Here is a 22,653-nt window from a genome sequence, read left to right as displayed (position 1 = left end):
CATTAAAACAAACACTGAGGGAGGTTTTCCCCATCTCTTTCAAAAGGCTGCCACCATATGGGGGATTGCTTTTAATACAAGGCCCAGTTTGGGGTTTTGCAATAGAGCTGGCTGGAGCCTCAGCTCAGCTCAGGGCCAGGAGGGGAGCAGCCCTGGGAATCGTGGCACAGGAACAGCCCTGGGAATCATGGCATGGGAACAGCTCAGTCCCACTGAGGGCTGGCATCACCTTCCCCTTTAAAAACCTGCACCCACTGCTCCCCGTGGCACAGATTTCATTCCTGTCTCACCCACTGGTGTCACACAGCTCCGTGCATCTGGAGCTGCAGCATTCCAGCCCTGCTCCAGGGGAAGGAGCCTTGGACTGACCATTCCCTCATCACCTGCTCCAGGGAAGGGGGCCCTGCCCGTGCCAGGGCTGGAACCATCTTTAGGGTCTCCTCCAACCCAAGCCATTGTGGCACTGAGGCAAAACGAGCTCACCTGCCCAGCAGGAGTGTGAGGATGCCCTGGCTCCAGAGGAGTGGCATTCCCAGTCCATGGACAGCGTGGCTTGCTCCAGGGAAGGGGGCCCTGCCCGTGCCAGGCTGGAACCATCTTTAGGGTCTCCTCCAACCCAAGCCATTGTGGCACTGAGGCAAAACGAGCTCACCTGCCCAGCAGGAGTGTGAGGATGCCCTGGCTCCAGAGGAGTGGCATTCCCAGTCCATGGACAGTGTGGCTGAGCAGTGGAAGCTCTCACTCTGAGAATAAACACGATCCAAGGTAAACCACATTGTCTTTCATTGGAATTAAGACAGAGAAAATGAGAGCAGGTGAAATGAGGGAAGCATAAAGCCTTTAGTTACACTGCAATTTCTCCACCAGATCTGACACTCTCCCATGCTGGAGCACATCAGCTGAAGAGCTAACCCCAAAGCAGCACTTGGGGTTGATAAATAAAAGAAATCCCCATCTCTCAGTGGAACAGATTAAGCCAGAGGTTCTTCCTATCAAGCTATAAATGTCATGTGAAGATCAAGTTCCCATCTCACAGAAGTGTTTGTTCAACAAAGCTCAGCAGGGCCTTCCCAGGGAGCTCAAACAGAGCAAGAACCTGCAAATAATCCTGCTCTCAAATGTAATTCAGGCAGTGCCACAGCCCTTCCCTTGCCCAGACACGCACAGAGCACTGCTGGAGGCCAGAGCTGGAGCTGCCCACCTGACCCAGGTCATTCCCAGGGTTTTATCCCTGCAGACCACAGCCCTTCTGTGCAGGGTGAGCCTCAGGGCTCTGGGCTTGCACAGAACCAGCTTTGGAACAGGAATTGCCAGACTGCACTGAGGAAAAGTCTGAGCAACCCAGACTGGCAGTGCCAGGCCACCAATTCTTCATCAGAGCAAGAACCCATGAATTTTTCCATACAGCACCACCCTGCCAGGGAGGGATTCAGGAGCAAGCACAGCCTTTGGGAATCCAACTCTCTCTTCACTACCATTGTCCCGAGAGTCACTCCAGTGTTCAGAGAGGGATGAGGAATGTGGAGCTTGAGGCAGGAACGTGGACAAATACAGGAATTGGCCTCACAGAGAGGAAAAAGGGGGCTCACATCACCCCTGGGTCAGTCCTGGAGCTATTCTGGATGCAGAGTGGCCACACCAGGATAGAAATGCTGGCTTAATTTGAATAATTTATTCCTTGGGCCATAATTAAGTGAATGGGAAGGTATTTTTCCTGCTCCTTTCTTGGCCCAGCACACTGTGGGAAATAAGATGTCACAGCTCCTCCTGGGGATCCCTCGAGCTCTAAATATGAATTGGAGGAGATGTTTCTGGGATTGTAGGGAAAAGCATTTCCTGTACACTGCAATTGATCTCTGCTGGTCCCCACATGGCCCTGCTCTCCCTCATTTCCCTTCCTGCCACACACACAGGATGTTTCCTGGCCCTCTCAAATGTCAGGGGGCATCACTGGGATCTTTACCTGATCCCTGTAGTGCCACTGGATTTACCAACAATGATATCCCAGCCTGAGGTTTTGCTTGCCTCATAAACTCAAAGTTTTCTTTCACAGCAGATGTGGAGCTTGTGTGCAGTCCTACTCTGGAACAACACAATGAAAGTAATAAATTCAATGTATTAAACTCATTTTACCTGGACCTGGCTCCACCAGTTCCCTTAAAGCCTGGTGCTGTTGGAACACTCTGCTGCTACCTGCACTGCAGTCAGGGGGTAAAAAAGGAGGGGAAAACAAGGAGAAGAGGTGTTTTCCCAGCCCAGGGAATGAGCTGAGTGTGCCCAGCTCCCTTCTGGGCACAGAGCTGTGCTGGGCACACTGGGGCTGCACTAACTCCTGGCTTTCCTCACACGCAGAGGAGGATTTCAGCACAGAGCAGCTGCTGATGCCAAGGAAACTGCCAAGATAAGGAGTGAGAGGAAAAGTTATTACATTTAAAATGTTATCATTAGCACCAACAGGTTTGAAAAAACCACCACAAACCATTGCCTGCCACGCTCCCCTCCCCCTGCAGTGGAGCCAGCAAACGCTCCGGGGGCTCCTGGTGGCTGTGGAGCTCAGAGCAGCTTTTATCTCCAGTAAGTGTTTATTTCACTCTCCATAAAGTAAAAGGCACCACAGTTTAGAAATAATGCGTTCCCAGCCCTGAGTATTATGGGGAACCCATTATTTTTATTGCTTGCTGTGTAAAGGATATTTCATATTTAGGGAAGGGAGCTGTTCCCAGATAAATAAGGAGGAAGGAGCTGCATTAAAGCCTTGGTGCAAAACACCCATCCAATTATGAGCCAGGCAATGCAGGAGTACATTGTACCTGCTCCCACCAGTTTTATAGCCCTGCGAACAATCCCTTATTTGCATGTGCAATTACTGCAGTTGCATTTGCAATTACATCAATTGTCCAATTACATCAGCTGTGTTTCCAATGAGCTAAAAGGAAAAAAAAAAAAAAGGACTCGTTGCTCTTTGCTGTAATAAAAATGTGATTTGCATTCACAGAAAAAAAAAGATTTCTGTTTGCTGGGAGATGAAATTAGACTACCTTGGGGTACTTTGCTTTTCTTGCATGAAGCCTAAGTATGTCTGTGATATTAAAAAAGGTTGGAGCTGTTTGATAACTTGAGACTGCACAGTAATTTCTCCTCTTGGGCCACTGTAATTACTGTGCAGTTTTCCATTGTCATCAGAGAAATTATTTTACATTTAGAATTAATAGGACACAGTCTCGGGGCCAGATCCCTTAAAGCTTTCTTTTCCTAATAACTTAGATCATTAGGAGCCACATATATTCCATTTCTCAGAAATGTGCAAATGAAAGAAGCCTGAATTCCAAGCTAGAATTCTCTGTCCAGCATTACCAGCATCTGCTCTTTCTATTAACTCCACAGGTGGTAGGAAATCCCTTAATCTGCTCATCACCAATTTCCACGTGTGAAATGAGAGCTTCTGAAAGTGCAGCAACAATCAGAAAAATACAGAAATGGAGCCCTGGATTTTTTAAGTGTATGAAGCATTTCCAGGATTTTCAACTCTAACAGTTTAGGGATGGAAAGTTCTGCTTATTTTCTCCAGTACTGCATAAAGGCTGTGATTTTCCCTGTGCTGCAAATTTGGGCATCAGGAGAGAGGAATTTCAGTGAGATGTTCCCAAGCCTCTCCCCATCCTCACCCTGAGTTGTGCAGGGGACAGGGGGAGCTGGCTGCTGCAGGGCCCCTGGAAATCCCTTGATTTTGGGCTATTTTGTGGTTTTGCTAAGCCCATGACCACCTGATGCCCCTCAGCCCTGAGCAGGTGGAGGTGACACGTCCAGATGTGGCCAAGCCACCATCCACGTGCCCTGAACCTGGATATCCATGAAGAATTTCCAGCAAGGGAAGATGGAACCCTGTGCAGGTCCTGCTCCCACACCTACAGGGATGAAATCCCTCTAGCCCCACATTAAAATAAAAAATCAATCTGCTTTGGTGGATGAAGGTTGCACCTGCAGGAAGCAGAGCCTGCTCTCTCCTGAACAAAACAGCAACAAAACCAACCCAGCACCTGAATTGCTTTTCCTCTCCTCAGAAACAGATGGGAATAACTCTGGGGAAGGGAAGAGCTGGCTGGGGGTGTCATCTGTGTGTCAGCTAAATTCAGGTTCCTGGGCAGATCAGCCTAACCAGGGCAGACAGGCTCTCTACACCTCGAGCTAGGGAAATAAAAGTGGTTTGGCACTGCCAGATCCTTCCCAGGCTTTGGCACTTTTAAACAAATACACATTAATTTAAAAGGCCTGAAAAACTGACTCCTACAAAAACTAGAAAAGCTCATTTAATTGTTACTAAATGAAACAAATACCTCTGTCACTGAAGAACAGCAATGCAGAGTGTTGAACTCCTGTGGGTTGCTCAGTTTGACCCTCGAGTGACTCAGTCTCTGGCTCAGGGGTCTCCTCCTCCTGCACAGTGTCCATCTGGTGTTATTTCAGTGCATCCTTACCTTTCACGTTTGCTGCTTTCAGATGTGTTTTTCTCTGTCCATTACACACCAGCACACACTGAAGTTCAACAGAAGGCAGCAGCAAGGAGAGATTTGTGAGCCAAGCTCGGCTGCTCCCCTCTCCCCTCAGCCAGCACACACCTCAAGGAGCTCTGCTCTACAGAGCTCACTCCAACCATCAATCAGACCTTGGGGGAAGTTTGTCACTGGTGAAAGTGTTTTACTTCCTTTGAAATACCTTTCCTTTTACTCCGAAGTCACTGAAAGCTGTGGGATCGAACAACTCCCACGTTCTGTGGAGAAAGCAGGAGCTCTTGCTCTCAGCTGAGTTGCAGCCCCATAAGTGGAGTTTGTGAGCACTTGAAGTCATTTTGGCACTCCAGCTGTGTTGGAGAGCTTTCCAGAGAACCCTTTATTAACGGTGAGAGTGTCCCTGTGCCCTCCTCAGACACTGGGGATGGTTCTTCACACACCAGTGCTGGCCCTGGCACGTGTGCACCCCTGGGGATGCTCAGGTGCAGCTTCTTCCTTCCCTGAAGAACAGGAAAAACCCTCAGCACAAAAGAGTTAATGCCAGAACATCTTTTTGCTCAGTCTGACAAAGGTCCTGAGGAGCAAAACTCAGTTTTTAGACAAGAGAACGAGGTAGGTTTGGCTATATTTCTGAAAGCAATCATTTCTTTCAGTGATAGCATTCGTTCTTGTCTCCAGCCACATTTTGTTTTCATGTGTAATTTGTGTGTAACTGTATATAGGGCTGAGACTGCAAACCTAAACAGCAAATGTAATAAATAAAGACCTTCACAGAAAAAAAGAAATGCAGCAGCAAAGTGCTTTAATTTGTATTTGCCAGTTCTGGGAACAATTGCTGTGGGATGAATGCCTGGCTCTTTCTGTCAGGGAAACTTTGCTATTAATTCCTCAGCCTGAGAACAATTCTCCACTTAGCAAAGAGCTTTGGGGTGTTAAAGCTGGGACAGCAGTTTTACAGCAAGCATCCACAAGGGATGGGCCAGCAGAATTGTTGGATGTTTGCTTGGAAGTTGGAAACCAGAGCCAGAGCCAGTCATGGCAAACATGGTAAACATCACCTGAAATTCATTCACATCTTACTGAACAATGTTATTTCCATTTCTTTCCCTCGCCCAACACTCCTCTCCCCTCTTCCCTTCACATCACCAGCTGCTTCCAGCCCAACATTTGGGTTCCACACCAGGCCTGTGTTTGAGCCCCTCAGATAAATGGGTTAATTGTGCTTTAATTGGCTCCACACTGACAGGAGACTGCACATACAGGAGAAGCTCTGGAAACCACTGAGAGCTCCTGGGACAAAAATAAGATGGTCCTTATTTTAATGTTAAATTCACTTTATGAGCAGCAATATGGAGGGAAGGGATTTAATTAATAACAAGGCTTATCTAGACATTCAACACTTGGCTTTGAGCAAATTAACTGGATAAACTTAGACCCAGTGTGGGAAGACTGGACTGACACATAAACCCACTGTGCAGGTAGGAAACAAGCTGGAAAATCAGGAGTTCAATATTAAATGTACAGAGTTGTCCAGCACTGAAGATTTCAACACAAATCATGTGGAACATTTGTGACTGCACGGACCAAGGTCTTGGAGGATTTCTTATTTCTGACTCCGTTTCAGCAGCACTAAAAGAAGGAATATTCAGTGATGAATTAAACATTTGTAAAAAGGAAGGAGTTTAAAATGCCATGCATTAAGAACTTAAGTTGACCATTCCCTTTTCTTGCCCTCTGCCTTCTGAGCTCTCTTCTTGGAAAACCAGATTTCCATTAATAAAATAAATTTATTTCACTCTGCCTGTTGAGCAAGAAAAAAGCTTTGTGCAACTCCCAGCTGTGGCTTTGAGATACTGCTGCTCCCCAGTCCTTGGCAACTTCTCTCCCTTATTAACATGCCTATTTTTATAAGATTTTTAATAATATTTTTATGGTGTCTCAGTGCCACGGTGCTCACGGGGTGCCCTGCAGAGGTTTGGTGAGCTCTGTTGCATTTGTAGCTTCTTTTCTCACATTTTTGATCCTCAGAGCTGCTCGAGGTCATCCCTGAGCACAGAAAGCTGAGCTCGGTGCTGAGACTGTTTGCCAAAAATAAATATCAGCAGGAACTGAAGAGACACCAGGCTCTCAGGGCTCCGGGGCAGGGAGATCTGGTTGTTTGCTGCACAGCCCACAGGGCCAAAGGTGGACACACATCAGCCCACCCACGTCCCTCCCAAACCTCTCCTTCACCAGCTGGCACTGAATACATTTCCAAGCAAATCCCAGTAAAATTTATGGAAATTGCTTCTCCTGCCACAGCACAAGGAAAATGCAAAGCCTGTGTTGTCCCATCCAACTGGTAGTGACAACTTTAGCACCCAAAAATAAGTTGTGGGAAAGGAGGGAAAGGAGGAACCATCTGAGCTGACTTACGTGAGCGCTTTTTTTGGCCTGGAACAGGAATTATTGCCAGCAAACCCCCACACTCTGACAGGCAAGGCCACAACAACCTGCAAAACAAAGCACAGTGACACAGATTGAAGTTTCCTAAAAACCTGGGAAGGAAAAAATCGTGGCACATCCACTGGCCCAAATGGAATTTTGCTCCTGTCCTTTGTCCAACAATCAATCAGGTGTTTGCATCACCTCAGAACTCCGAGCACACCAATGAGAGAAAAGCCCAATAAAACTGAGTTCCCATCTCCAGCTGGAGCTCTTTGTGATTCTTTTTGCTGGGTTTGAAAGCAGAACTGAGCAGTGTTTGTTCAGCCCCACCACCCGTCACCTTCCCTGTCACATCCAGTCACTCCTGACAGATGTAGGACAACACTCTCCCAGGAATCCCCTCACACACAGAGATCAGAAACACTCAGAGTGGTTCATTTGCCTTTTTTTGGCAGGGCATTGCTGCTTTTTCCCTCCTTTAAATCAGCTCTGCTTCATTCAGCAAAACCCCCCAGCCCCCCTTGCTTCCCTTAACTACACATATGCAAATGAAATTAGTGCTGGCAAAAATAATTATAGTCGCTCATGGGAGGATTAATAACTGAAGCCTGCCCTGCTTAAGCTGGGGTTTAATTCTGTTATAGGCACTAGAAGAAGTTAATTCTGCGTTCAGTGTTGTGTGTGGCAGTTCAGAGGTGCTGAGTGAATGCACAGGTAATTAGTGCAGGGGAGAGGGGGGACACAGCCCTGAGTCTTGTACTGAGAAATCATGGAATCTCAGAGAGGCTGGGATTGGAAGGCTCCTTAAAGACCATTTAGTTCAACCCCATTCCATGGTCAGGAAATGTTCCACTAGAACAGGTTAATCGGAGCCCCATCCAGTACACAACAAATATTATATATATATATATATATACACACACACACAAACATACATATCTATATATAGATGTATAGAGAGGAATTGTCACTGTTAGGTCACATGTGGCATACACACACATGATCAGGGTCTAAGAAGAAAAGGTTTTTTCTTCTGCGTGTTCTCTAGCTTATATACTCTTAATAAAGTGTGATTTTAAGTCATTAAGTACATCACTATAACTTATTATATTCATTGGTGCAAAGCAATTAACATCAATGTAATTAACAAAAGTTTTACAAAAATTTAATAAAACACATCTAATAATATACTAAGTCTAATAAAGTATATTTATTATATGTGTCTTATTAGTTAGTTATCCAATAAAACACATTTAATAATATACACATCTACTTATACATGTATCTAGCTCACAAAAATGTTCATGTATCTTTTCTAATCTGTTTCCATGCTAACAACCTTGTCTTCTTCTTTACCATAAACACACTCAAGAATCACCAATTATTATTTCTCCTATTAACTCAGCTTTACTTGCAAGCCAGCTGTGAAACCCCTCCATAAGAAATATCTAAATGACATTAAAATGCACTAGTTCTCATTAGCTGCTGGATGAACGCACATCCCAACCCCATTTTCTTGGATCCACCCCCTGCCATGAATCATTTCAAAGGGAGCAGGATGGATTCGTTCCCACCAGGTGTAATGATGCTGCATAAACCGTGCCCTCAGGCTGGGAGTATTTAATAAAGAGAACAAGCTCCTTTTCATACAACATTTGTGGGAACAAATCAAATTTAGGGCGGGCTGTAAATCCCTCCCTGGTCAGAGCAGGGCTGTGCTCCGGCTGGGGAAAGGGGCACCCACCAAAGCAGAACCCAGCAGCAGTGCCCACGCCAGGGAATTCTCCTCCTGGGCACAGCTGGCTGGGAGAGCTCTTCCATCCCTTCTGCCCCCCAGAAGGGACAGGAGCAGATCCCGGGCAGGTGAGCGGCAGGGAAAGCCCGGCTGGCAGGGATTAAACACGTCCCAGGCTGACATCCCCAGCCGTTCTCTGCCTGTCCACAGCCCCGATGAGCTGGATTAGCCGGGGCTACAGCGGCTGCTTTTCACCCAGGATTAGCATAAAAATCAATCAGCCCCCCTTCTGCAGCCAGCAACTCCAACTGGGAGAGCTCCAATGAAAACAACATCCAGGTGGAAAATGTGAAGTTTGATGGAGCCAAGGAGCCACGTCCAGGCTGGACCTGACCTGCTGCAGCCGTGTGCTGTGTTTGTTTAAAATCCACAATTCTGTGCTTGTTCCAGGACTGAAATGAGGCAAAGCTGATGTTATTTGATTAACTGGTAATTTGATTTTAAATTGCTGCACACTTTTAAACACGTTAAGCTCTCCGGTGTTTCACCAGAGATGGTATTTACCACAAGAAGATGCTTTTATTGCTGTGGTATCTTCTGAGAAACACACTTCATTAGTGGTTAGGGCACCTCATTAAAGCCCACAAAAAGGGTCTCAGAAGCATCCTCACAAACACACTACAGGCATTTCAGAGTCATTGCAAATCATTGATTTGGGCTCTTCTTTACGGTCAGAGTTGAAATAAAGGGAAGAATATCATCAATAATCCAGCAATAAATAAATAAATTTACTGCTATGTAAAGCAGCCGGGTAGATGATAATTTACAAGAAACATTGATACAAATTCCATCTGTTCAAAATATTCTATTCTTCAGTGCAGCCAGACAATATGACAGAACCAGCAGGTCTGTGAGTGGCTGTGATGTTGTCAGAGTGCATTTGTGCTGATTTACTGGAGAGCTGCAGAAATCAGAGCGTTTGCTGGGGGCAGAGGCAGAACCTGCAGGGGCAGGTGACAAGCCCAGCCCAGCTGAGCCTCCTCCCAGGCTGGTCCAAGGTGTCCCTGCAGTGCTCCGAGCCAGGTCTCACCTGCCCCTCCTGGGCTGGGCACCTCTGCCACGGTGCCAGCTTCCACTGCACACCCTCGCCAGGAACAGCCAGGAAAACCCCTCCCACAGCACAGGGAAAACAGGCAAAAATCACAGGAAAAGGCAGGCAAGCCCCTCCCACAGCACAGGAAAAACAGGCAAAAATCACAGGAACAGCCAGGAAAACCCTTCCAAAGCACAGGAAAAGTCAGGAAAACCCCTCCCACAGCACAGGAAAAACAGGCAAAAACCACAGGAAAAGCCAGGAAAACCCTTTCCAAAGCACAAGAAAAGCCAGGAAAACCCATTCCCAAAGCACAAGAAAAGCCAGGCAAACCCTTCCCAAATCACAGGAAAAACCAGGAAAACCCTTCCCAAAGCACAAGAAAAGCCAGGAAAACCCATTCCCAAAGCACAGGGAAAGCCAGGCAAACCCTTTCCCAAAGCACAGGGAAAGCCAGGTAAACCCTTCCCAAATCACAGGAAAAACCAGGAAAACCCTTCCCAAAGCACAAGAAAAGCCAGGAAAACCCATTCCCAAAGCACAGGAAAGGCCAGGAAAACCCTTCCCAAAGCATTAGAACTTCTTTCCCCCCCTTGGGTAAATTTAGGTTAATTGGCAACTCACAGGACCGTCCTTTTTATATTCTAACAGCAGCAGTGCCTTGGATCACCAAACAAAAATCCATTTTAGCTTCACATCCAGTGTGTCCCACAGAAATCCTCGTCTGCTGCCACAGATACTGCTGGGAATTTCCTGTGGCTGTGTGTCAGGCACTCCTGTGGTCCCACATGGAGAAAGCACTGCAGAGTTTACTCAGTCCACAAGCAGGAAAATGGGTTCTCATTTAGCTCTTGCTCAGCTGCTTTGGTCCCTGCCCCCCATTCAGAGAATCAGCTCTTCCCCTCAGAATAAGATTTATTGCATGTAGACCAACCAGGATTTCATATTAACCCCCTTTCCTGCCTTTACTTTTTCTTAACTGATCAAATTTAGCATTTCTACTTCTACCTGTCTCATTTAAATAGTTCTTACGTGCACTTCTTTTCCATAATAACCAGAATTATGAGCTTACCTCAGTCATTCACATTAACCACCATAAATACAATTACGTATTTGTTTACAACAAGCACCCTTCAGGATCAGATTTTCACCCCAAAAACCAGTATAAATTGTGATGTAACCACATATAACAGCCTCCAGAGGGAAAAAAATATTTAATGTGCAATCCTAAATTTAGTAAAATTTTCACTAAACAGTGAAACCTTCAGAAGTGTGGGTCAGTTTCTGCAATATTCTCAGTTAAATATTGCTAAACATTCAGCTTTCAGGTACTCCAGTGCAGAGCCACCACTCCTGCAGCTGTTCCCTGAGCAGACTCCGAGACAGAAATAACTTGTGGAAGGGACAAGTGCTGAAGCACATGGGTGGCACAGCTGTGAGCTCATTGAATTTAAGAAGTGATGTGAATCAGACACTCCAACTCCTGTCTGCAGCTCATTCCACGGCTTCTGCAGGGCCACAGAAGGAGAGGGACCCGGATCCTGCCCTTTTCCAGGCTGCTCGTGCAGCAAGGAGGGGTGAGGTGCTGAGGCAGGCACTGAATGGGTTTGGGGGACTCCTGGGGGGCTGTGCTCAGTTCCAGCGCTGACAGCAGGGCTGGGACACTGACACTGCTGAGGGAAGGACAGGACAGGACAGGACGAGGCTCAGTGCCACAGCAGGGCTGTGCCAGCTCTCCTGGCCAGGCTGCAGGCAGGGATCAGCATCCCCCGTGCTGCCACTTCCATTTCCACACTGGAATGTCCTCGGGATGGTGGAGAGCCCTTCCACATGGGATGGTGGAGAGCCCTTCCACATCTGTGCTGCCCACTTCCATTTCCACACTGGAATATCCTCAGGATGGTGCAGAACCCTTCCACATCTGTGCTGCCCACTTCCATTTCCAGATGGAAATGTCCTCGGGATGGTGGAGAGCCCTTCCACATCCGTGCTGCCCACTTCCATTTCCACACTGGAATATCCTCAGGATGGTGCAGAACCCTTCCACATCCGTCCGGCCCACTTCCATTTCCAGACTGGAATATCCTCGGGATGGTGCAGACCCCTTCCACATCCGTCCGGCCCACTTCCATTTCCAGACTGGAATATCCTCGGGATGGTGCAGACCCCTTCCACATCCGTCCGGCCCACTTCCATTTCCAGACTGGAATATCCTCGGGATGGTGGAGAGCCCTTCCACATCCGTGCTGCCCTCCTGCTCTGGGACATCTCAGAGCGTGGGCAGCCAGGAGTTGTAGGAACGTAGGAGTGTGCCCCTAATGACAGAGTGGCAAAGCCAGCCTTTGTCCCCCCAAAAAAGGAAAGAAGCCCAGAAGTTTCTCCCAACGATCAGGTGAAAAGCCACCTTATAGGGCCCCAGAGACTTCACTAAAACCTTGGGGTCACCTAATTGGATAGGAGCCAAAAAGTCCTGCCTGGGCCATGAGGTAGAAAAAGAGGAGGACAAAAGAAATAAACGGCTTTTGTGAAGGTGTTTGTACCAGGGGCAGACCCCTGTACCAGGCTCGGATTTTCTTTTATTTTGCCTTTTATTAAACCTTTTTGTTTCTAACACTGCAGCAGAAGCCATCCTGCTCTTTCTTTGCCTCCAAAGGTAATAGCCAAGCTATCCTTGGGTGTTTTAGGTTCCCTTTTGAAGGCTCATAAAACCCTGGCCCGACAAAACAGAACCTAACAGGGAGTGAGCAGGGAGAGCCCTTCCATCTCCCACATCTGCCAGCCCCATCCCTGGGTGTCCTGAGAACACTGCCTTTAGCAGGGACAAAACTGCTGCAGATTTTGCCAGCATTAAAGAGAACAACTTCAGAGCTCATTTTTGTCTCGGATACCTAGATTGATTCCTGAACACAAGCCCACCAGCTATCTGACAGCACTTAATAGCTATTGCTTCTTCCTTTTATTCCCCCTCACAATACAAAAAAAAAAAAAAGTTTTCCTTACTTTATTTTTAAAGCTGAAACTTAAAGGAATCTCAGAGCATTTCATTGTCCACCATCAGTAGCCACTACATTTCATTTATTTATTCATCTTCTCACTGCCAAACAAATGCACCTTCACACTTTCCTGCATTTATAAGGACAAACCCAAAATTATTCCCTTCGTTTTCCACGTGGCTTTTCTCATGGTTAATTTGTTCAGACTTTCAGACAAAAACACCTGCATTTATCTCCTCTGGCCAGGTGGAAGGGACTTATCCAACTGTGCATGAAATAAACAAACATACCCATTGCTGCCTGAGGGAAAATGTTCTTTATAACACAACTTCCAAAGTGCTGAAGATGCTTGACAAAATATTTAAAAAAATAAAAATCATGTGATATTTTTGTAATATAATGTGACCAGCAGGCCAAAAAGCTCATCTTTGACTTGGGTACTATTCCTAGTGAAAATGGCCTGAACACAATCCCAGGATCTCTGAGGCTGGGAAAGACCTCCAAACCATGGAGTCCCCCCTTGTCCTCAGCCCAGAGCCCTGAGTGCCACCTCCTGGACACCCCCAGTGTCCCACCAGTTTCTGACACAGTGCTCCTCACGAGCCTCGTGCTGCATGCCCTCATTGCCCTGGGTAAATGCACTTGTCAGAGGTGTTAAACTCACCTGTCCCTGTCCCTGCTCCTCTCACTGGGACAGGGCAAAAACCAGACCCCACCAGGGTTTAATGCTCCTGTTAAATTGCATTAACTGAAAACCTTAACAAAACAGATTGAATGCAGATGTTGCATGAGCTGCAGCAGGGATAGAATTGAGGGCTGAGAAGCTTCAGCAGCAGGGGGTTCTGGTGTTTTAGTGCCTTATTAAAACAGCACAGACAGGAACATTTTCAGGGACACCTTGTCACATAAATAACTGGACCATTACTTTCATACATTGTACACTACATAAAATGTTAATAAACCTCCTAAAACAGCTCTACGTTACAGAAGCATATTTTATATTCCATAAAATATTTGGAAGGTCAGGGGAAGCACCTGGGGACCAGGGATGCTGCTGGGGCCAGGAGAGGCCATCACAAGTGGGAGCAGCTTCAGTTCATAAAGCAAATCAAAGCATGACCCTGCAGAGAGCAGGGGCTCAGGGTGGGCTCAGCCCAGAATTCCCAGTTCTTATTGAACCAGAACATCATTTCTCACCAGATAACACCTATCAGATAAAATATATGAGCCCCAGACAGGTCCAAAATGTGTGCTGTGGCTTTCTGGAGTAGCTAAAGAGCAAAACAACTCAAAGTTTGGGCTGTTTCTTGTTTGACTCAGCATGTGGAAGTCATTGTCCTCCCTGTGCTCTCCTGAGGAGGGCCATAAATCAGGGCTAAAAGCCCACAGCCAGAGCTCCCTCCCCGTGCTGCTGTAATTTACAGAACCCTTGCAAGGCTGTGTGAGTCTCTGGGCTCTGATTTAAGAGCTCCCATGACCTGCTGGAGCCACAGAGGAACTCTGGGTGAACTGGGCTGTCTGGAGGAACCCCTTCCAAACTGTCCCAAATCCAGCTGGGGATTCCAACACCACAGCCAGCAACACCATTCCATTCCCCAGAGACTTCCTTATGGCATCAAAGGATGTGTATCTGAGGTGGGCAAGCCCCAAAACCCCACTGGGCACTCACCTGGCACCAAGGGCAGCTCCTGCAGGCCAGCACTGATGTGCCAAGTGCCTGGCAGCTGCACGGGGACAGGGCAGAAAATAAAACCACCACAGGACTCTGAATTGTTACTGGGATTCACTGGTTATATTGGCCTCCCTTAATAAGGGAAGGAAACAGCAAATGGGAAATTTATAGAATAAATCTCAGAATGGTTTGGGCCAGAAGGGACTTCAAAGAGCATCTAATTCCAGCCTCTGCCATGGGCAGGCACATCTTCCACCAGAGCAGGCTGCTCCAAGCCCATCCTAAATATCAAATAGAATATTGTAATGCCAGACATCACTTACCTCCACACCGCAACCCTTTGCCAAGGAAATTGTGAAAAGACTCCCCCCAGCCCAGCACAGGGCTGTGTTTCACTGGGTACTCACTCACCTTCCCTGTGCAGCAGCAATTCCTGCTCCCATGTGAAATCACCACACCAAGAAAGGTTTAGAAAGGCACAAAACCCACGGGTTGGGTTTCTGCCCCCCTTGAAAAGTGAGGACTGACACAGCCAAATCCAAGCCAAGAAAGGGGAGGGATGGCTTGATTTAAATTGTCCTGTTCTGTACCTGTGAAAGAAGAAATATTTCTATTAATTAATTAGGTAAAACCAGGAGGACAGCAGGGCTCTCTGCACTGCTTTGTCAAGAGCAGGCTCAGCTGCTGTGATGTTTCAGCAAAATAATTTCTCTAAGTGGCTGAAACAGAGGAAGAGCATCAGGACCAAGCCCAAATGTTGCTCCAATAAAAAGAAATTTCTTTTCATTACTTTTGAGCCCATTTCTGTCCCAGCAAACATCTGATGGAGACAATTGTTCATGGGTGCTATCAGTGGATTTAAGGTGCGTGGGGTGCCCTGTGCAGGGCCAGGAGTGGGAACTGGATGATCCCTGTGGGTCCCCTCCAGCTCAGGATATTCTGTGATATTTCAATCTGGTGTTTAAATCCCTGGACTGCCCAGCTGGGTGCAGAATTCAGGCATTTCACTCCTGCTTCCCCAGCCAGGAGCCCTCAGTGAAGCTGGAGGAATTCTCATTCTGTGAGACAAACTCCTCACTCCCACTTCCAGAACGCCTGGAAGAATTTTATCTTTTCTTTAAAATAATAAACAAATATTTAAAAATCCTTTTTCTAACGTGCCCTTTTGTGGTGCTTGCAGGTCTCCATCAGCTCCAGGGACAGCGAGCGTGGAGCCAGGAGCACAGCCAGGGGACAGGCAGGGACAGAGCTCTGCTGCTCCCAGGGACTCGCTGGCTCACGGTGGGAGCTGCTGGAGCAGGCAATAAAAGCCAAACACATCATGGCTGCACTGTGCACAAACGTTCAGCAATTAAATTAAAATGGAAGATCTTTTATATGTGCCACATTTGCATCTTCTCGCCAGGCAACTCAAAAAAAAAAACACATAAAGAAGTAAAGAAAATATTTAAAGTTTACTTTACAAAGTGCTGAGAAAAATGAAGTCTTGAATACACGGTTTTATTTATGAAAGTGGAGAAACGAAATGTATTTTTGGATAGGAATTTTAAAAGTGCTAAAATTAGGCATTTAGGCACTGGAAAAGTATTCCAGAAGTAACACAGCATACCAAGATTATCTACTTAATGAGGTGCCAAAAATAAATTGAATTAAAATTTTGAAGCTTAGGTAAAGTGCATTAAACACTGGTAATTAATAACATGCAAAATGTAAATTAAACAGGAGTTCTGCCTACATAGCAAACATGCATGGAAAACTTCACCTCAAATGGACAAAAATTAAAAGCACCTCAAATATTCATCACATCTTCAGATCACACTGGGAAAACTATTCTTCTGCATTATACTCTCATTATAGTCACTAAAATTAATGTATAACTATCAGAGAGAAAACATTAGGAAAGAGGAACCTGTAATAGTCTTCTTAGGAATTGTATTAACTAATTAATCCTGACAAGCAACAATTTCACTCTTAAATCATAACAATTTCAACTTGAGCTCCCAAACACCTTCCTGCCACTCTTTATTTCTCATGAGTCAAGTGCTTTTTTGGCCAAATGCTGGCATTCCCTTTCACCCTCTTTTACCTTAAAAACAACCTCCTTTGCTGTCACTCTCTGCCTGTGAAAATATTTGCTCTCCCCCCTTTTTCTAAGCCCTCTTTAATTCCTGGAGGGGGATTTAGAGTTTCCCTGGAGCCTTCTATTCCCAGGCAGTCCCAGCCTCACACCTTTAATCACCCAGGGTTCTGACAGAGAAGAACTGCAGATTTATTTCATGTCCTGCAGAAGGTAAATAAAGAAGGGAACACCTTGCAAACACCGCCTGCACTGGCTGAGTTTGTTTACTCCCAGATCCGGGATGCTGCAGCTCCCAGGGCTGAGGATCAGCAGCAGCAAAGGACAAGGACAAGGGTTTGGGCTGAGCTCTGGGACAAACAAACCCATCTGGGACAAACAAACCCATTCAGGACAAACAAACCCATCCGGGACAAACAAACCCATCCGGGACAAACAAACCCATCCAGGACAAACAAACCCATCCGGGACAAACAAACCCATCTGGGACAAACAAACCCATCCGGGACAAACAAACCCATCCGAGGCCTAGGGGGGGAAAATGCAAATGAGCAGCTCTGTATCTAAATATTGGCTTTCAAAACAAACCCTTGCTGAGATTATTCAGGTAATTCAAATGATCAGGGCACTGGCAGAGGGAATTCCTGGAAACTTTGGCTAGCCACTGAAGGAAACAGAGTGGGACGTTGGAAACACTTCATGTGTGGAGATGTGAGGCTTGATTATTATATCATTATATATATAAAGTCAGAAGGCTGGTTTATTATATTATTATATATATTATATTTAAATACTACATTAAAACTGTATTAAAATAATACAGAGAAAAGAGCAATCAGAAGGCTTGAAAGAACCAGAGTAGAATGCATAACAAAATCTTGTGACTCTCAGAGGCCGATGCAGCTGCATCTGTGGTTGGCCATTAATTAGAGACAGCCAACATGCACCAATCCCAGCTGCACCTGTTGCATTCCACAGCAGCAGAGAGTTATTGTTCACATTTCTTTCCTGAGGCTCCTCAGGAGGGAAAAATCCTGGCAAAGGATTGTTCATAAAATATCATGGCTACATCGGGACACTGGAAGTGGGTTAAAAAGCAAAGCTGCACAAACACTGTGAGAGATGCAAAGGTTCACAGGCGTTCAAAAAGTTAAAGTTAAAAGTTGCTCTGCATCCCTGAGCTCTGTGCCACACCAGGAATGTTTTCCCTGGAGCTGCCAGGACCTGAGGCAGGTCCCAGCCCTCCTCCTGGTAAATCCTGCTGGGGCCAGGGGCAAACATCAGCCAGGGCTGCTGGGGACAGAGCCCCCATTCCACCCACAGGTAACAGAGCACTCCCCCTGCTTCCCTGAAACCTTCATCCTGCCAGCATGGGAGGGCTGGGAAGCATAAATAATATGTAATATTTACTAAAGGCTGCTAATTGCAGAGTTAGGGTCAGGGTAATGAGACTCACAGAAGATAAAGGTGTCCCCAGAAGATACACCTGCTGCTAGCCCAGAGATATTCCTGGTTTTTATAAAGCTCAATCCAGTGCACACAGAACCCAAAGCAAGACAACAACCAGCCCCACTCTCTTCTGTGCTTAAACAAGGAAAAGTCACCAACTCCCAGCGAGCCAGAAAAGACAACAAAACCTAAATGTGTGCCTCCATCAGCTCCAGGTCACTCCCCTTTGTCCTGTCACTACAGGACCTTGTGACAGGCACACTGCACCCATACACACAAATATCTATATCACAAAGGTGTCTTTTTCATCATACAGAAATGCCCAAGTGCCTGGAAGCCAGCTCATGAAATAGGGACATTATTCATTTGCAATATCTTGGAATTTCACTTGATTAAAACCTCCTCCCCTCACTGTGGGAGCTGCTCAAAAATGTGGCTGGGCATGGGCACCCCGGCCCTGAGCCCTGCTGTGCCCTCAGCAAGTGCTTTAGGCATTTTACTGCTCACAGCTTTGCAGTTGCAGAGCAGCTGCAATTATTTTATTGCTCAGACCTTTGCAGTTGCAGAACAGTTGCAATTATTTTACTGCTCAGACCTTTGCAGTTGCAGAGCAGTTGCAATTATTTTATTGCTCAGAGCTTTAAAGTTGCAGAGCAGTTGCAATTATTTTATTGCTCAGACCTTTGCAGTTGCAGAGCAGTTGCAATTATTTTATTGCTCAGAGCTTTGCAGAGCAGTTGCAATTATTTTGCTGCTCGGAGCTTTGCAGTTGCAGAGCTCAGTGACCCAGCCCAGCCTCCCCAGCAGAGTTTGCTCAGGGAAATGGATGGGACAGGACTGCAGGGCAGGGAGTGAGGCACGGCCCTTCAGTCACCAGGGAGCTCCTGACCTGCTCCTTGGGATGGCAGCAGCTCCCCAGGGCTCACTCAGCTCCTCTGAGAGGGAAAGAGGGGCCCAGGAGTTTTGAGCTCGAGCTGAATTCACAGCTGCACGTGCAAGCACTGCCCTGCCCAGTGCCACCAGTTTGCTCTGCCATTCCAGATGGAGTGTGCCTCCTGTGAAGGCTGCACATGCATTTTTAACAACTGCTGCAATGGTTACATCTCCTTTTTCAAAGGGATTTGTGCACTGGTGGGAGAGATTCCACGTGATTCCACAGACACTTGGCACTTCTGGGGCTCTGCTGTTGTATCACCATTGATCTCAGCCTGCCACTGTGACACAAAACCTGATCTCGGACATGAATAGCTCTGAGAAATACCAGCAGATCTGAGATTGTGCACATTGTGTTTCATATTAAATAAAGCTCAACATTTCCCTCTTTCTTTGCTGCTTTATAGATCCAATAACCTTTATCTGCGTTCCAGATGTCGGGAGGAGAGGAGCTGCTGTTTGCAAAGCATTTGCAAATGAAAAGCGTTCCATAAATGTAAGGTAAGCTGTTATTGCTGGAGTTCCTTGAAGCTGATAATACCACTGCAGCCCCAGGGGTGCTGGGCAGCCTCTCATAATGAAGTATAATTCAGCAGTGAATAATGGAATTGTGCAGAAGCAACAGTTTCTTCTTCTCCTTGGACTAACTGCACTCACCGAGGCTTTCTCTGCTCTCCTCAGGCACCTGTGCTGCTTCCAGTGTTCTGGGAAAACAAGCACTCCTGCAAATATTCAAAATGCAAACGACAAACCTTTGCTGCTTTAGATTACCCTTTGAAACATGGCATCAGAAACAAAATTTAAAAAAGGGTTTTGTGGCTTTAAATGGAAAGAGTAAGTTCAGATTGGATTAATTAAATGAATTGTTCCCTGTAGGGAGGGCAGCCCTGGCACAGGTGCCCAGAGCAGCTGGGGCTGCCCCTGGATCCTGGCAGTGCCCAGGGCCAGGCTGGGCACTGGGGCTGGAGCACCTGGGGCAGTGGGAGGGGATAGAACCTCCATGTCCTTCCCCCCCAGAGCAGTCTGGGGTTATCTGTGGTGAAGTGCACCCAGCCATGAGTGCAGGGCTGACACACACAGAGCCTGTGGCAGCCCAGGCTCGCAGGGATGCTGGCTGCACCTCCTGAAACAAATTAATCAGAGGAAATAAATGAGAATCCAAGAGAAATCAGAAACACTGGATTGCAACTAAAGGGCATCAGTCTGATCTAAACATCCTCAAAGCCAAGCAATCAAACTTGGCCAAGCCTTCCAGCTAATTTTGGGAACCACCAACTGCTTATAAAGAACAGGCCCCTGAGGGCCCATCAGTAACAGGAATATTTAATGAGCTGGCTTTGGGCATTCCCAACATCATCTTCCAGGGATGAGAACTGCAAACTTCTGCTTCCAGAACACTGCTGTCCAAATGGCTTCTCCCCAGAAACTGTCTAAGCTAGGAGTACTTAACAGAAGTTGATGAAAACTCAAGTGCTGCAGATGCTGGCAGGCTGAGCAGAGCCAAGCTGCTGGACACCCTCAGCATCCAGCTGGAGCCTGGCCCTGCTCCCTGCCCTGCACCCCTCTGCTTCCTGCCTGTCCTTCTGCAAGGGCTGGGTTGGGATGCTGGACAAGGGCCCTTCACAGGTGTCACCTCTGCTGAGGAAGAGATCAGACAAACACGAGGAGGAGGATTCACCTCCCTGCACACAGCCCTGCCCACGGACACTGCTGGGGCAGAGACTGTGCTGAGCTACAGCACAGCAAACCTCTGAACTGGGCAGGGCACGCCTCTGAACTGGGCAGGGCACACCTCTGAACTGGGCAGGGCACACCTCTGAACTGGGCAGGGCACACCTCTGAACCCTGCAGGGCACACCTCTGAACTGGGCAGGGCACGCCTCTGAACTGGGCAGGGCACACCTCTGAACCCTGCAGGGCACACCTCTGAACCCTGCTGAGTGCCAAAGGCAGCACTGGGATGTGCTTTCCCCAGGGGATGCCACCAGGGATACTCCAGCTGGCATGAAGGCAGATTGGATTGGACAGGATTCCATCCTCTGCCTTCACTTAATCAGAGGTGCTCAGGTGCAGCTCACCTGTGAATTCTTTTCCTCCTTTAAGTCATTGAAACTTGTGCCTGTGGATACATTACACAAGGATTTCTGTAGTAAATGCTCTATTGGCTTTGTCTCTAACTTGTTTTTCCTTTGCCTTTTTAGTGCATGAAATAATTTTCAAATCATTAGATACAATAAATTCTTCTAGATGTTTACCACATCCTTGGAGGCCTGCATCCTTCTCTTCCTCCACAATTTTCCTTTATCCAATCTGAAATCTAAATCACAAAAATAATAACCAGGAAACAACATTAAAATCTCATTGTCTTCTCTGCACAATCCATGATATTTAACTCCGTTCTCTGTGACCACCTGCTGCTGTACATTTTCCCCACAGAGAAATGACTAAAAGTTATTTTATGAGGATTTTTGGTTTCATAAGAGCAGAATTGCAGAGTAGAAGAGCTCTAGGAGGAATTGCCCCCCAAGATCAGCCCAGCCCTGCAGCAGCTCAGCTCTGAGCTGTGCCATCACTGTACCTGCCCTGCTCCCAAAGCACAGGATGGCAATTGTCCCCACATGGACCCTATGGTGCCATGGCAGCTTTCAGCACGACAAACCTCAGAGAAAACAGCCACAGGATTCAGAGCTCCCTTGTACAAAATAGATTTCTAAAACCTGTGTCGTTACCTTGAGGGAGCAGAAATTAAACTGGATTTTCAGCCATGGCAGACAGCAGGCTCCTGATCCATTTACCTCACAGAACAAACACCAGACCAAGGACGGCAGGAAGAAAAACACAAAGGAGTTCTTTCCCAGCTCCCAAGGCAGTGTGAGAGCAGCAGCAGCCCCTGTGCAGAGCCCAGCTGGGACCAGCCAGGCCTGGCAGCCCAGCCAGCACACAGCTGCTTCTCTCAGCATTTTGCTCAGCTCAGATGGAGAGCCACAGAAAGGAGGAGCTGCCTGCCTGACTCAGGTCTCTGCTGGGGCAAAGCCTTCACTGTCAACAGCCATAAATCACAGCTCTCCAAAGCACCCAGGCAGGGTGCTGGGCACCCCTTGCACATCTCAGGGTATCCTCCAAAGCACCCAGGCAGGGTGCTGGGCACCCCTTGCACATCTCAGGGTATCCTCCAAAGCACCCAGCCAAGGACAGAAGGGAAGGGGCTGAGACAAGAAGAGAGACTTCAGATATATTAATGAACACCTGAAAAAGCCTGAATATGACACCCCTCCACAGCTGTTATCATTTTGGTAAGAAACATTAACTACTATTTAAATTATGAGAAGTTAAAAGCAGACCTCACCAGCCCTGGTGTTTACTGAGGTCAGTGTCCATTGGTCTCCACACCCCCATGGCTGCAGCAAACAGAATTTGGGCTGTAAAGGAGTGCACTGGGTTTTTTCAACACCAGTTTTCCATTTCATGCCCATTCCATTTTCTGCTACAGAATTATTCCCACAACCACACAGATCTACCGCATCTAAAAGCGCAGCGTGCAATCAAATTAATTTTGGAATGTGGAGGAAATCAGGGACTCTTCACTGCAAATTTCGGAGCCGAGCCCGGTTCTGAGGTGCATAATAAGATTCACAGCACTCCTCTGACAGCTCAGATCAAACATTTACTGCAGATGCACTGGAGGCCACGAGGAGACCCAGTGCAGCAGCTCCACGTGCAGCTGCCCTCCCTCGCTCCAACACCTTTCCATTTCCCTGCTGCTGCA

General features: G+C 47.1%; 1 long non-coding RNA gene across 2 annotated transcripts in view; it reads right to left on the bottom strand.

Moving 5' to 3' along the window:
* Positions 1–602: 602 nt before the first annotated feature.
* LOC120495648 overlaps positions 603–22,653 on the bottom strand; it is a 32,233-nt gene continuing 10,182 nt past the window's right edge. Inside the window, exons 2-4 of one of the 2 annotated variants that reach the window (XR_005626103.1) lie at positions 14,840–15,018; positions 6,924–7,000; positions 603–6,137 (exon numbers count right to left, since the gene is read on the bottom strand). This is a non-coding gene — a long non-coding RNA (uncharacterized LOC120495648). Of the gene's footprint in view, positions 7,001–14,839; positions 15,019–22,653 lie in introns of both variants that reach the window. The other variant, XR_005626102.1, reaches the window with a different exon arrangement.

Source organism: Passer montanus, unplaced genomic scaffold (assembly GCF_014805655.1).
Source record: "Passer montanus isolate IOZ18808 unplaced genomic scaffold, ASM1480565v1 scaffold9, whole genome shotgun sequence".
In the NCBI taxonomy this organism is placed as follows: Eukaryota; Metazoa; Chordata; class Aves; order Passeriformes; family Passeridae; genus Passer; species Passer montanus.
Note: the sequence above shows the minus strand (reverse complement) of the source record. Positions and strands in the feature narration are given on the sequence as shown.